Source organism: Cricetulus griseus, assembly GCF_003668045.3.
Source record: "Cricetulus griseus strain 17A/GY chromosome 1 unlocalized genomic scaffold, alternate assembly CriGri-PICRH-1.0 chr1_0, whole genome shotgun sequence".
Lineage (NCBI taxonomy): Eukaryota > Metazoa > Chordata > Mammalia > Rodentia > Cricetidae > Cricetulus > Cricetulus griseus.
This window is the reverse complement of record NW_023276806.1, coordinates 207091909-207108627: the sequence shown is the minus strand read 5'-3', so window position 1 is coordinate 207108627 and position 16719 is coordinate 207091909. Positions and strand designations below refer to the sequence as shown.

The 16719-nt window shown below is 35.8% G+C and overlaps 1 long non-coding RNA gene across 2 annotated transcripts in view; it reads right to left on the bottom strand.

Annotated features, from left to right (window-relative positions):
* LOC107980208 overlaps positions 1-16719 on the bottom strand; it is a 76083-nt gene that overhangs the window by 32843 nt on the left and 26521 nt on the right. For both annotated transcript variants that reach the window (XR_003479987.2, XR_003479986.2), the window contains exon 2: positions 3289-3484. This is a non-coding gene — a long non-coding RNA (uncharacterized LOC107980208). The remainder of the gene's footprint in view (positions 1-3288; positions 3485-16719) is intronic.

The window sequence follows — 16719 nt, the reverse complement described above, 5'->3', positions numbered from 1 at the left end:
ATCTGTGGGTTTACTTCTAACTAAACAAGTGAAAGACATGTATGACAAGAACTTTAAGTCTTTGAAGAAAGGAATTAAAATATCAGAAAAAAAGATAAGACTTCCCATGACCTTGGATAGATAGGATCAACATAGTGAAAATGGTAATCTTATCAAAGGCAAAATACAGATTCAATGTAATCCCATCAAAATTCCAACACAATTCCTCACATACCTAGAAATATTAACATTCAACTTCATATGGAAAAAAAAAGAAACATAGGGTAGTCAAAACAATCCTGTACTGTAAAAGAATTTCCAGATGTGTCACCATCCCTGATTGCAAGTTCTACTATAGAGCAATAATGGTAAAAATAGGTTGGTATTGATATAAATAAAAGAAACATGGATCAATGGAATTGAATTGAAGAAAAAGACATTAATCCACACATCTATGACCATCTGACTTTTAACAAAGAAGCCAAAATTTACAATGGAAAAAAGGAAGCATCTTCAAAAAATGGTGCAGGCGTAACTGGGTATCAACCTGTAGAACAATGCAAATAGATATATATCTATCCCCAAACACAAACCCAAGTCCAAATGAATCAAGGACTGTAACATAAATGCAGCTATACTGAACTTGATAGAAGAGAAAGGGAGAAGTATCCTTGAATGCATTGGCATGGGAGACCACCTCTTTAATATAACACTAGTAGCATAGACACTGAGAGTGAAAGACCTCAGAAGAGGTACTTTCGTAGAAGGAGACCCGCACCCAGGAATCAGCGAAACCACGAACTTTGGATGCAAAAGCAAGAGGCTTTATTGATGGCTGCGTACCCGGGGGCTTAGCTTTTGTTAGGCTAAGCCCCGAGCCAAGGGAGAGGGGTCCTTATATAGCTAAAAGCACCGTGCAGAAGCAAAAAGCATAGTTACAGGGATTCTATTGGACAATTTAATGAGGTACAGAGTTATTTTAGGTCAGTATATTCTCAAGGTCTGCACCTGGTACAACAGACCCAATTCCCCCCTCCGCGTCCAGATGGCTGACCTTGGGACGGAGGTTCCCCATCGGGCGGGGGCGGGGGGGGGGCGTCCTCTCCCCGCTCGGCCCCAGCCCCGGGGCGCGGCGCCAGGCGGGAGGGCCTGGGTCGCGGCCCCGCCTGGGTGAACCGGCTTGGGAGGGAGCCAGCCGCCAGGCGTGTGGGTGCGCGCATACGGGAGTGTCACCGAGAGAGAACCAGCCAGGGGGCGGGGTCTTTCAAGAGCAACAATCAATAAATGGGACATCCTGAAACTTTAAGCTTCTATAAGGCTAAGAACACGGTCAGCAAGACAAAATGACAGTCTACAGAGTGGGAAAAGATCTTCCCCAACCCCACATCTCACAGAGGACTGTTCTCCAAAATATTATAAAGAACTCAAGAAATTAGATATCAAAATACCAAATAATCCAATTAAAAATGAGGTACAGATATAAACAGAGAGTTTTCACCAGAAAACTCTCAAATGGCCAAAAGACATTCATGGAACTGCTCAAAAGCCTTGGTCATCAGGGAAATGCAAAATAATAATAACTGACTCTGAGGTGCCATTTTACACCTTTCAGAATGGCTAAAACAAGAATGAATTAGTGGGAATGAAAACTTGTACAGCCACTCTCAAAAATTGGTATTGCATTTTGTTTTTGTTTTTGTTTTCCAAAAAATTGGCATATCCAACTCTAATCCAGGGTGGTCTGATAGGATGCTGGGGTAGGTTTCTTTGATGCAACAAAAGCATGGATCCTTTTTTCACATTCTATTAATCTTTGTCTTTTAATTTGGGGATGGAGGCCACTGATATTGAGAGGAATCATTGACCAATGATTGTCGATTCCTGCTATTTTGTTGTTGTTCTTGGTGGTAGTGATGGTATACATGTGTGATTCCTGTCTCTATTTTTGCTGGTGTAAGATTGTTTATTTCCTGTGCTTTCATAGGTGCAGTGAACATCCATGGTTTGCAATTTTCCTTATAACACCTTATAGATGCTTGATTTATAAATACTTATTAATTAAATTTGGGGTGATCATGGAATATCTTCTTTTCTGTCTATGATGGTTGAAAATTTTATTGGGTATGGTCATCTTGGCACATTTATAATTTGGGTATAGTAATTTGCAATACATTTGTTCAAGCCCTTGTGGCTTGTAGAGTGTCTATTGAGAATTTAGGATAATTATAATATGTCTGAGTTTATATGTCCCTTGGTCTTTTTCTCTTTCAGCCTTTACTATTCTTTTCATTTCTCTTTGTTTAGTGTTTTGATTATTATATTGTGAGAAGATGTTCTTTTCTGGTCCAATCTATTTGGTGTTCTGCATGATTATTTTATCTTTATAGGCATCTACTTCTTTAGGTTAGGAAATTCTTCTATAATTTTGTTGAAATATTTCTGAGCCTTTGAGTGAGTATTCTTCTCCTTCTTCTACTTCTAGCATTTGTAGGCTTGTACTTTTCATAGAATCCTGGGTTTTTTAAATGTTTTGTGTTAGAAGTTTTCTAGATTTAACATTTTCCTTCACATAAATATCCAATTCTTTTATTGTATCCTCAATGCCTGAATTTCTCCTAAATCTCTTGTACTCTGTTGGTAAAACTTTCATCTGTACTTCCTGTTTGAATTCCTAAATTTTTCATTTCCAGAATTCCCCCAGTTTATGTTTTCTTTATTGTTTCTTTTTCCATTTTTGTTTCTTGAATAGATTTATTCATTTTTATCAATTGTTTGTTTCTTCTTTAATGTATTTATTCATTTCTTTCAATTGTTTGTGTTTACCTGAATTTTTTAAGTGATTCATTCATTTCCTCTTTAAGGAACTGTATCATTTTCATATAGTTGGCTTTAGGATGTTTTTCTCATGCTTCAACTATGTTGGAATATTCAGTGCCCCTTGTGGTAGGATACCTGGACTCTGGTAGAGATATAGTGGCCCAGCTATTATTAGTTATCTTCTTATGCTGGTGTTTAATCTTCTGGGTTTGAATTTTTATAGGTCTAGGTTCTGAATTCTGGGTATGTCTTTTTTGGGTAGGTGTTTTATTCCTTGGTATCCATTTCTTCTACATCTTTGGAATGTGTTAGCTGAGTGTTGCCTATTTCAATAGCCTAATAGGCTGTTGTGTTTACAGGAAATGGTTTCTGGTGTTCACAGCTGGGTGGAGGGTAGCCTGGGGCAAGATGGTCTATTGCAGCACTAAGGATGACCTTGAGGTTTGGGTTTGGGATAAAAGAGAGAGTGAAGAAAGCCCGTGGTCAGCTTACCTGGTCCCCTTTCAGGCATCCTTGTGGTTCAGTAGGGATGCCCATCCAAGTTGGGGGATGGGAAACAGTGATGATGGGGGTAAGACCAGGTGGGGATGGTTTTTGAGGTCCAGAGGAGGCATAGACAGATGTAAGGTGATGCTGCAGCTGGTGTTCTGTTTCAGTCCTTAAGGGGGGGGGTGCATGATGATTTTGTCTAGGGGATCAGAGAAACAGAAGAAAGTCAACAGATAGCTCACTTGATTTTCTGGATGGCGTGGGACCTGAGGTTGAACATGGCTGTCAAACTGAGTTAGAACAATGTTTAAACATTTCAACCAGCTCTCTGTATTACAATTCTAGAGAGTGAATCACTTTGAAGAAAGCTAAAACATTTACTTCCTGACTTCATGAAGATCCCATTTATTTATTTGTATCTTTTCCTTCTCAAAATGAATTCTATATATATATATATATATATATATATACATACATACATATATATATATATATATATATATATATATATATATACAAGGTTATAAGTAAGGAAGAGAAAAGATGTAGGAGTATGGGTATGAGGTATGAATATTAACAAAGATTTTAATCAAATTTGATTGTTGTGAATTATGTGTACAATTACCTACTTCACTCCTATTGCTTACTACATGTTTTCTGGGAATTTTCTTTTTCCAAAATTAAATTATCAAACAAATAAATGAATAGCTTATTGCTATTAACATAAAGCTGTGGGCTGTTGTGAAAATAAGTTCTGACAATAATAACACTCTTGAGTCACTTTTTAATGATGTTGTCAAAATGTAAAATGTAGTTTGAAACAGACATTAACTTTACTCTGTAGAGATTATGCTCTACATCTGTTGCTATCATATAGCTGTGTCCCTGGTTAATGATTTGTGTTTGTTTGATGAGTTCTTTCAAAAGAGTTTGGCCTCTGAGATCAGTAGTCTTTGTCCCAAGAACTATGTGTCCTATCAGTCTTACAATCTTCCCTTCAAGAACCAGGACCTAAGAAAAAAAAAATTCCTAAACTTAACTTTGTACTCTGCTCTGCCAACATCTTATCAGGTGTAAGAGGTGCTAAAGAGTTCCATACAGCCTGAACTGAGACGAAACATCCAGCTACCGCAGGACTTAGCAGCACCACAGCTTTCTCAGGTTCCCCCAAAATGGTCAATGCTCCCCAGGTCAGCAGGAAGTGGTGTTGAGAACTCGAAATCCTTATTACCTCACCTGCCATGCCTAACTCCTCACATATTTAATAATAAGGAAAGGTGAGAATGTGAGGAGTGGGGCATTATGCTGGCCTGTCCCTGTCACCTGATAGAATGCACTCAGGCAGGACTCTGGTCAGCACAGGGCTCCATGAGTACTAGTCGGCAATCAAGTGCAAAGAACCCCTTTAAAAGACAGACCTCTGCCCACTTACTGTCTCTTCTCCTACATTCTTCCTTCCTCTCTTGCTCCCTCTCCTCTCTTACTCTCCCACTCTCTTGCTCTCGCATTTTCCCCACTCCCTCTCCCCCTTTAATAAACTCCAGATGGTTAATGAAAAAAAGATAATAGTAAAGTATCAGCATTACTGAAGCATTTACTTATGATTTAATATTTATTTATTAAAACAAATATCAAAATTCGTACTATAGTTTCTCATATTTTCTGAATTTTATAATGGAATTGTCATTCAAATTTTAATACTATAGTAACTTCCATGAATAAAATCATACTAAGAAGGAAAAATTCATCACTTTGACATATGTAATTGCATAGATTACCTGAGCAATCTTCAATGTCAGTAACTTTGCATGAATTTTGATAATCAATAATATATTGACAAAATGATGTAAAAGCCACTACAGTTACTTACTGCCCCTGTATCAGATGAAGGATAAGTAATGCAATTTACTAGAGAGAGAAAAAGAAGGTAACTATTGCTTGTCATTAAGAGAAAAAAATAAACAATTGGAAAAATTCCTCTATGACCAAATATTTCTTTAATGGAGGAAACACCTTTCATATTAAAGAGTGTTAAGTCATGTCAACCAGACCAAATTGAGGCATCTTGGAGCAAGAATCTTGATAATTAAATACAATATGACAATGTAGGTTGAGACATTACCAAATAAAAATGGAAAGTGTCAAATTTGAGAGATGAGAGGTCATGTCATTGTAGCTGACTGACCATGTTACACACTGAGCATTGCTTTCAGGCTCTGATGGAAATGAATTAGGGCATCCCCATCCATAGTAGACAATGGTTAGCACCAATGATACATGCAAACCTTGTTTTTTACAAACTACACTGCATTGAATGCTGAGCTTCTAGTTGAGTCAATAGTAAATAAACTCCTCAGTTAATTAGTCCTTGTGATATTATCCAAAGGTACAGAAAAACAATCTAAACCAACCAAATAATGTAGACATGGGTGGTTGTTTGTGAAAAAATAGGAAAATAAGTAACCACTATGAATAATGATGCGTATTTACACTCACGCATCTAGTTGCTTTCAGTATTTTGATTCAGAAACTATCTTCTTGCTTCCTGGGCATCTACAATTCATAGGCAGAATCCCATCTGACCATTGATGGTTGAAATATGTTTATAGCCCTAATGGATTTATTCAATTCACTGTTGGAAAGAACCTGAAAAGCTGATGAAAACTGGATCATTTTCATTTGTTTAAATGGCTTTTAGGTCTATGCTAATAAATTTTATATCCATAGTTCATAAGTTTTGGTCTAAGCACATAATTCTTATTTTGTTTACTGTTTCAAAAGTCTTAGCATAAAATGCTACTTTCATCATTCTAAATCGTTAAGAAAAATTACCTGCCAGATTGAATTAAAGGTCACTTCATTTCACAATATTTTAAGAAATGCGCATTCTTGTTGAAAATACTAAATAAACCACTAGCCTTTTTTCACATATTTTAAAATACATGCAGAGGTACAGAAACAAGGAATTGAGAATATGTCTTTACTAATTTACACAACTACATAGTGTTACTTGAAGTTTACTCTTTATATTAGAGTTCCATTGACTATATATATATATATATATATATATATATATATATATATGATCATATAAGCAGTTTTGCGAAGGTAGTATGACATGACAAAATGTGAAATATGGTAGATACAGAAAATTCTGGACCAATTTTTGTAACTATTTTTATGAATAACTATGTTAGTTGGTCTTTATTCTAATTTTATTTTGAAAGGGGAATAATAATAATAATACCTTAATTTCATTATTTACTGATTAAGTTACATTTCATTCATGTTCAAAATTATAGTTTAAAAATTTCCAAATATTATTTTCCTATAAGCATCAGTTCTTAACTAATATTCTTGAATATCAAGATGGAATTTTCCCTGAGTAGTGGGAGGATTTTAGTTGTAGGTGTTATTAAATTAAGTATAAATTTGTGGTTTTCTGTGTTCTTCTATGTCCAGGTATAAAGTGCAGAATTTGTGGATAGGAACACTTGCCTTGTGGTTCTGTGTTCTCCTCTGGAAATTTCACATTTAGAGATTCATTTGTCAAGAAGTGTGTTGAATGACAAGCAACGAGGCCACTGTTTATCATAGTATACGCACAAAGAAAAAGCTATATGTAAGAGCTAAGAATGTTCCATTTTCAGAGAAGAAATTAATTAGACTTGATAGCTCTGTTTTACATCAAGAACCTATTCATGTAGGAAGCTTTGGGTGGATTTTGACTAAGTCTGGAGTAATCTCTTAAGAGTGAAATATGGAAATCAAGAGGAGTAAAATTTTCATTTAATACATAATAACTTTGAAATAGTAAAACACATCTCAAAAGCAGCCAAACTCCTTCCAAATAGAATAAATTCCTCAACCTTGTTTGTATACGTTTAAAACAGGGCAGATACATTTGTTATAGGGGAATAGCCTGTATCACATATTCCATGATAAAGTGCCTGTTACATTAATATTTTGAATTTTATTACGTTTATTAATTCTTTACTCTTATTGTTGTTAGTGACAATGGTGATCAATTATTCATATGTATTTATTCACCAAATTTGCAGGAAAATATAATACATTTGCGCTGCTATTCTTAGTTCAATATGTCTCTATAGCTAAATATGTTAATGAAGTATTTCTGAATTGTTGATAGCATATTTTTCTGTGTTATATGTCTGCTTTCTCATATTTTACAAATAGTTGCAAACAATTTTCAATGTTCTTATATTAAAGGTAATATTTATGCACTGAAGAACTTAAGGTATATTAGTTTTGCAGCCTGATAATATAAGAAATGACCTTAATAATTTCCTTTTGCTGCCTGTTGACAATATTTGTTTGTGTTGTACTAACACACACACTCACACGCACACATACATACACTCACACACAGACACATACACTCACATATACTTCATTCTGAATTCCAATGTTTCACCGGTGTTTCTAAGTAGTTCTTCTTAAATAGTCTTCTTTACTTCTAAGCTGAGGTTTTCTTCTACATATTTTTTTAAATTTATTTATTTTTTTAATTTATTTATGAGTTCAAGTTAGGGAACAAGCTTGTTTCACATGTAAGTCCCTTCTCCCTCTCCCTCCCCTCACCCCCATCCCTCCTCCCCCATCTACCCCCCACCCCATCCACACACCACTCCCCAGTCTGGGCAGTGTCCTCCAAATCTTCCTGTACTGGGCCTGGGCCCTTTCCCATGTGTCAGGGCCAGAGTGTATCCCTTCATGTGGGATGGGCACTCTAAGTCCCTTCTTGCACCAGGGAAAAATACTAATCCACCCTCAGAGGCTCCCTGGAGTGCAGAGGCCTCCTTATTGACATCCATGTTCAGGGGTCTGCATCAGTCTTGTGCTGGCCTCCCAGACAGCATCTGGGGTCAATGTGCTCTCCCTTGTTCAGGCCAACTATTCCTCTGGGTTTCTCCAACCTAGTACAGACCCCTTCACTCTTCATTCCTCCCTCTCTTCAACTAAATTCCAGATTTCAGCTCAGTGTATATCTGTGGATGTCTGTCTCTGCTTCCATCAGCCACTGGATGAGGGCTCAAGTTTGGCATAAAGAGAAGTCATCAATCTCATTTTAGGGGAAGGGCTTTTAGGTTATCCTCTCCACCATTGCCAGGATTGTCAGATCATGTCATCCTTGTAGGTATCTGGAGATCTTCCTGGTTCCAGATCTCTTCTCGGACCTATAGTGGCTCCCTCAGTTATGGTATCTCTCATCCTGTTCTCTCTCCTCTATTCTTCCCCCAACTCAATATTTCTGCTCATTTTGTATTAATTTTTTTGTTAGCTTCTCTCTTCCACTTTGCTTTTCTATTGATGTTTTAAAATACTGACCAAAAGCAATGTGGGAGAAGAAAACATGTACTTCAGCTCATACTTCTAACGTACATTTATAAATTACGGAATTCATGGCAAAAGTTCTAGTAGGAACTACAGGGAAATGCAGCTTTCTGGCTGGCTATCTAGTTTCAGCTCATCTAGCTTTTCTATAGGGACCAGAACCCTCTGCCTAGGAATGGTGGGGTACTCATATCAATTAGCAAACAAAAAATGTCTCAAGTCAAGCCCGAGGCCTAGCTGGTCCAGGCAATCCTCCAATTGAGACTCCCTCAGATTAACTTGAAAGCTATGTCAAACTGATAGCTGCAGCTAATTAGGAAAGTTACCCTCAGAAAATGTAGTCCCCATCCAGGTGTTGGTGGCACATGCCTTTAATCCAGGCACTCAGGAGGCAGAGACAGGCAGACCTCTGTGAGTTCGAGACCAGCCTGGTCTATAAGACCTAGTTGCAGGACAGCCTCCAAAGCCACAGAGAAACCTTGTCTCAAAAGCCCCCCCCCCAAAAAAAAAGAAAAGAAGAAAATCTAGCCCCCTTCCCCCTTCCATAAAGTACATTGAGACACAGTGACCCTCTTTCCTTGCTTCTAGCCATAGCTCCTCATACTTTCACTGTGCTCTCATTGTCATATGGGTGAGATACTTTTGAATTAAGTGGCCTAACACATCAATTTTAAGGTTTTTTCACAGTTGCAATAATACAATTACAGTAAGTCTAATTATGAAGAGCAAAATAGTTCTATTTTCTTGCAATTCTATTAACACAGAGTTAGTGTTAAATGAATTTTGTACCAGCTAGAGTCTATATTTCACTAATTAATTCACTGGCACATTCAACAAATAATCAACAAATGCCTTAGAGGGTACAAACTCCCTCTTATCTTATAGAGAATATCTTGGTATGCATATATTTTCTTAGAAATTATAGGTAATTTATATAATTATACAGTACATTCAAAAGTATCAATTTATAATTCCTCATGGATATTTTAAATATCAACAGTTATGTATGATTTCATTGCAGGAAATAATTTCTTAGTTAGTTTGTTTTGGATGTAGGAGCTCAGTGAACATCCGAGGCTTGTCACAAATTTACCATCTTCCTGCCTTAACCTCCCAAGTGCTAGGATTATAGTCACTCACTATAACCATGCTGGTTTTTAAATTCTATAACCCTCAATTATTACCCCCTTCTGTCTCAGTTTTCTTCTCTCTTAGAATTTTTCATCTTTCTTTCTTTTATATTTGTTTGATTTTAAAGAATGCTATCATTTTTTTAAAAGAAAGAAGTGAGAATCAGAACTGTGTGAATACAAGAAATATAATTAGCAGAAGAGTAAGTTGGAAAGGATCATCTACTGAATGGATATGTGGATTTTCACAATTGACAAAATAAGTTTTCTTCATTTTTGCTGTTGTCTATAGATGACAGGAAAAGGGTAGAAAGTAAGCTTAGAATAAGACCTATCCTGGAGCTTCTCTTCCTAGCCATTAGGAGGACACACCTAGATTGTGAGCTATTCACAATTCAAGATTCAATGCAAGATGGATACAGTATGTTTGCTATGCAGAACTTGTAAGCTTGTAATAGATTTTCTATTTCAACCTGAATAAAATGCTTTGAAATATTTCATAGTTGAGTGTGTTTTATGTATGTATGTAGGAGCCAAATCAACACTTCCCTGCTGCTAAAACATAAAATAAGTAAAAATGAGAGAGAGTGTGCTTGCTGAGTGAATGAGAATTTAATAAGGTATTCACACTTTATTTATGTGATTTATAAGTTATAGACTATATTCTTAATTTAGAAAATACTTAAATGTGAATAATTAAAATGTAATCCAGAAATGAAGCCTGAGATTCTGAAAAATATCAATGTCTGGGTTTCTTGATCTTGATCTGCAATTACATAGTTATTCATTAAAAGATAAAAGGCAGGTGTGAATACTGATCACTTCATTAAGCTTAACATATCTCAAGTCTGAAAAGGTTTATAGAGGATTGTTAACAAAACAGTTAAATGAGCAAAATGCAATGAATGAAAGATACCTTAGTGAATGAAAATATGGGTTCCTTAACTATGGACAGCTTTGTTTAATCATTATCTTTTAACCATATAATCAAACCATTTTAAATTATAAAATATTCATAATTATATAATTATATAATTTTGCTTAGGATTATCTAATACAGATTTTATGCACATAATGACCTGATATTTAGTTTTTTAAATTGGCTTTTATCATTTCTACTTATAAGAATGTGTATGTGTGTTTGTGGATACGTGCATGAGAACAAGTGTCTGTCAAAGGCCAAAATGTCATAAGCCCTTGGAACTGGAATTATAGGCAGAGGGAGCTGTTCCACTTGAGTAATGAGAACTGAATTTGGATCCTTTTTAAGAGCAGTGTATACTCTTTTTTATATAAATTTTGTATTTAAGTTAGATACAATCCATTTTACATATCAATCCCAGCTCCCTCTCCCTCCCATCCTCCCATGCCCTCCAGCCCTCCATCCACTCCCCAGGGAAGTTGAGGTCTTTTAATGGAGGATCACCAAAGTCTGTCACATCATTTATAGGAGGGCCTAGACCCTCCTCCATGTATCTCGGCTGAAATAGTATCCCTCCATGGGGAATGGGCTCCCAATGTCCATTTTTGCATTAGGAATAAATACTGGTTCCACTGTCAGAGGTCCCATTGAGTGCCAGGTCTCCTAACTGACACCCACATTCAGGAGGCTTGTTTCAGTCCAATGCTGGTTTCCCAGCTTTATGAATGGGGGCAGTGTGATCTCACTTTGGCAGGTCAGCTGTTTCTATGAGTTTCCCTGCCTGGTCTTGAACCCTTTGCTCATCTCTCTCTATAACTGGATTTCAGGAGTTTAGCTCAGTGCTTAGCTGTGGATGTCTGCTTCTGCTTCCATCAGCTACTGGATGGAAGCACTAGGATGGCATTTAATGTAGTCATCAATCTCATTATTGGAGGTGGGCATTTAAGGTAGCCTTTCCACTATTGCTTATATTTTTAGTTGGGGCCATCCTTGTGGACCTCTTCCCTAGTAAGAAAAGAGATACCTTAATATAGGATGCCATTATAAATTTAAAGAGCAGTGTATACTCTTATCAGCAGAGCCATTCTGTTCCTCTGGTATATTAATTTTCAAAAGTAATCTATAAAACAAAGGACATGGCAAAGGAGTATTAGAATTCTAAATTTTATCTTTAGTTAATAAGGATATAAATGTGTTTCCTTGTCATAATTTATGTGCTACAAGTGATGGAGCATGTCTATAATCTCGGCAATCAGGAGGCCAAAACAGGAAGATCAACCTGAGCGACATGTGGAGATTCATTTCAAAAGACAATTGATCAAAGGTGTACGTTAGCCAAACACTTCTAAGAAAGTGTTCCAGAGAAGGGCTTGCAGGGTGTGAAGATTTGAATAGGAATGCCATGCCCACTTCCACACACACCAACTCATGCAATTCAATGATTGGCCCATAGGAAGTGGCAATATTGGGAAATAAACCAGAATTGCTGCAGCCACCAAGCAGTGAACAGGACCTCCAGGCACCCTCCCATTTTCAATGGTGAGTTATTTTTCTAAACTTCAAGACAAGGGTATCTTCTAAATTTTAATTCTAAGTAATAATGTGAGTTGCCTTTCTAGAACTTTTGATTCTCTTAGTTGAAGGAAAAAAAGAAATATGATACTATGAAGCTAAAATACCACAATGAAATGGATCCCTAATTAAAGTCAGTGCCCTGAAAATGACAAGCTTATGCTGCTGAATGACACAAAATATATACTTTTGATTCTTAAATGTTCTTTACTGTGGTGGTTTGAATGGGAGTGGACTCTATAGGGTCATATATTTGACTGCCTGGTCCCCAGTTGAAGAACTATTTGGGAATGATAGGAGGGTAGCCTTATTGGAGTACTTAAGCCTTGCCTTGATGCCCAAGTAGTGTCACTAGGAATGGGCTTTGAGGTTTTAAAAGTTTGTATCTTTCTGTCTGGTCCCTGTGGATCAAGATGCAAAGCTGTCAGCTACTGCTCAAGTGCTATACTTGTCTCTTTCCTGCCATGATGACAATGGACTAATCTCTGAAACTCTAAGCAAGTCCCCAATTGAATGCTTTCTTTAATAAGAGCTGACTTAGTCATGAAGTCTCTTCACAGCACTAGAACACTGACTAAGACACTTATCTTGGCTCTCATTCTCTTTATCATTTTGGCTTCACAAAATATATTTTTATCTTCTTGTTTTATAAACAGATTTGGTAGGATTTATTCTAAGACAGTCACACCAAAAAGGCAATGAAGAAAGCATGTACAAGGCATTTTATACATATTTTCAAAATAAATACATTTAAACACAAATACAATGACTTTTAGCATTCATTTTAAGTGATTTAGTTGATAACTAATATATAATTAATGAACTCTGGTTTCTGTTTTTTCTATCAACTTTAGATAATATTCCTTTAGAAAAGTGAAAACCAACAAAATCTGCAAATATGATAGATGCCTGCTTATCAAAGGAGAGAATATGAGGGTATTTGCTATGATGTTGCAAGCCACACTCAAAATATACACAGATGAGCAATTTAAGCAATGGAGGACCGGAGTCTTTTAATTTTGCAAGTTGTGTTGTTCACTGACACTTGGTTTTGGCATATGCTCCTAAGCCTCTCGAACGATGCATTCATTATCCACTAAATACTTTTACTTCTCATTCTTTCAATGTGCACTGGCTACCATTTTTTATTAGCTGAGTGAAATAGTTAGGATTATGTAAATAATGGATTAATTTGATTTGGACTAACTGCTCATGAATTGAGATTAATTAAATTACTTAGTTTTGCATCATCTTACCAAAACCACAGGGAGTAGAGCAGTTAAACCCAACAAGGAAATAAGCTGAGATTGACATGGATAGCAAGTATGAATATCTATTAACAAGCAAAATTGTCCATAGTAACTATGACCTCAAGTTTCTCTAGTACCAAGATCTACTACAACTCACCTCTTGGTTCCAGGAGGGTGAGGAAAGTGAACCCTTCGTGGGTTTCAGAAATGAAAATATCTGTAGTATCTCAATGAAATGAGACTTGAACACAGCTTTTCTTTAAGAATCCCTGTCTATTTGAAAATGATTAACAATAGGTTTGTGGGAGTGCTGCAGAACAATTACAAATGAAACTACTATTTATTTTTAAAAAATTAAATAACATTTTACTTAGTGTGTGTATGTTTGTCTGTGTACTTATATATGTATATTTTTTGTTTCTCACATGCAAAAACAGATCAAGTAGTTCAGGCAGTCTGGTTTGATGGCAGAAATATTACCCATTTATTCATCTTTTATATTCAAAGTTTATTACTTTTAGTGCAAAACTATAGAACATTTGGAGACTTCCTTTATCCTTTTAAATGAACTTCTTTTTTTTTCTAAATAAATTCTCTACACAAAATTTTTGCTAAGTAATGAGTATTCTGCTTTGCTTTATTTATTTCACTATTATAGGTAGACTTTTAAAACTGTCTTGTACTTGAGAATTTTGACTTCACTTCCATCAGTTTTTGTTTCTGTATTTACATTTGTGTGTACTCATATGCCACTATGTTCAAGTGAAATTTCAGAAAACAGACTGTGGAAGTCAGTTCTTTTCTTTCATCATAATAGTCCCAGGGGCCAAACTCAGGTTGTCTGGCTGAATGAAAAGCCAATTTACCCTTTGAATCATCTGATGATCCCTTATCAAAGTTTTGCAGATAAATCTCTACAGGAAGAATTCCTGAAAGAACTAGACTTGGAATGGAGCTCAGTTGGCAATGCTTGCCCAGCACACATGAATTCCAGTGCTTAGGGCCCATCATCATATAAAGCAGGTATGGTGGTGCATGCTTTAATCCCAGTATGCAAAATGTAGAGATAGGATACTGAAGCTCATCCTTGGCTACATAGTAAGGATGAAGACAGTCTGTGCTGCATGACATCATATCTAAAAATATGATTCTTCATATGAATGATCTGAATGTCTGCACATCATCTTTTGAGAATATTGTGACCATTAGCAGGTACTATGGAAAATCATGCCATCTGGATGTCTGTTTTTCTTATGAGCCTCTGTTTTGAATCATGTGTTGAAAGTTTCCTGCCTCCATTTCTTGCACCATTTTTCCTTATGTTAATGCTTTCATCCTGCTATGTTCCTTTCCTCTTGTTCTAGTTCAATATCTGCTCAATATCCTTTTATAATACTTTACTGTTACAGAATAAATTGCCTCTTATGGCATGTATCTCATAGAAGGAAAAAGTAGTATTTAACTGTTTTTTTTTGTTGTTTCTATGTTTTGTTTCTGATCCATACATATCAGTATTTTACATTATTAATTAAAATGTGAGGTATAGCATTAAATTAGACTGAGCTATTGTGATAGACCCTAACTGAATAACTCAATTATCATATAAGCAAACACATTTTTAAAATTGGGAAATCCCTAAATGGCCCAATTCAATACAAACAAACAAAAGAAGTTAACAGCAATCAACCTAAAAATTACCAGTCCACTATGATTATGTGGTCCAGTATGTTTTAAGACACAAGAAAAGTTGCTTGGACTACCCAGATGGTAACCAATATGAATTCTGCTAATGCTGTTTCCTTCTTCCTACTCAAGCTATCTTTCAAAACATTATTATTCCTCTTCCTGTGGAGTTCCTCTTTATTTTGTAGACTAGATGCTACACAATTCAAGCATTGCTACTGTTAATGTTAGTCAACCAGATATTTAGCACTTAGATTGATGATACTTTGCTCCTCAACAAGACTTGGTGGCTTTCAGACTTATAAATTTGGTTTCAATCATGAGATTCCAGTCTTTCTAAGAAGTTTCTGCAAAATATATGTTTTTCTGATGTGGCCAGATGTTCTTCAAGTTCTTTCTTCCTGGTGATTTTGGTACTCACTGTGGGAATATGATGGCTGTTATTTGTGTTTCTGAATTATCTACAGTAACAGCGTAGGGAAAGGATACTTAATTTGTTACAGGCTAATATTTGCACAAACCAGACTTTGTTTTCCTGAACCTTTCGCTTTTTCTGCTCATGCATTATTTACTCTCTGAATTATAAATGATGATTATGATTAGAGACCAAAATGATTGTATATGAATAACTAACTTCTCAGACCTGAAATACCAGGCTGGTCTTGAGATCCTCCTGCCTCTGCCACCTAGTGCTGGGACTAAAGGCATGCAAGACCAATGCCCAGCTTTAATTGTTTCTGTATATACAGTATCAGGGTTGAACAGTGTTTGTTGGACAGCATAAATTCTGATTATTACTTATGGGTTTATATCTTCATTTGTAATCCCTGGGTAAGAAATATCAAATGATGTTTTAGTTAACCAATCTTAAGATGATGATCATTTTATTGTATTTAATTCACTCACAAAGGAAAAGTAAATAGTTTATCTTCTGAGTTTTATATTCAAAAATCTCAGGGCTAATGTAATTTTTCTTTTGTAAAGTCAATATTGTGCAACAGAGAGTCTTATTTTTAAATATGATTTTTGCATCTTTTCTTTAATGTCATTGTGTTTTCGTAGCTAACAGGAAAGTGATGTTGAATAGCAATGAGAATTATCAGTTCTGTGGGCGTAAATCCAGGCTTTAAATTTAATAGTTGAATTAAGTATACTACATATGGATGAAGATTTACTATAAAATTCCATTATCCCTGACTCTAGAAGATTGATATATTCTTGGATATCATTAATAATGTCATGCTTTTATGCATTTTCTGTGAAAAATGCTATTTTCACACTGTTTAATATTTCTTTTTCTTTCATTTTCTTTAGAGCACACATTCAACATTTAATACTGGAATGCACAAGTTTACGAGGCATAATATAGCATTTCATTTTTCATAATGTGGTGAGTGATCAATTTGAAAGGGCTTGCCATTCTTCTTTACTGTAATTTCTGATGCATTGAAAGTTTAGTACTTTAAAGTTATTAGAAGTGCTACTCATCAGAAAATAGATGTTTATCATCTTGTTATCCCTG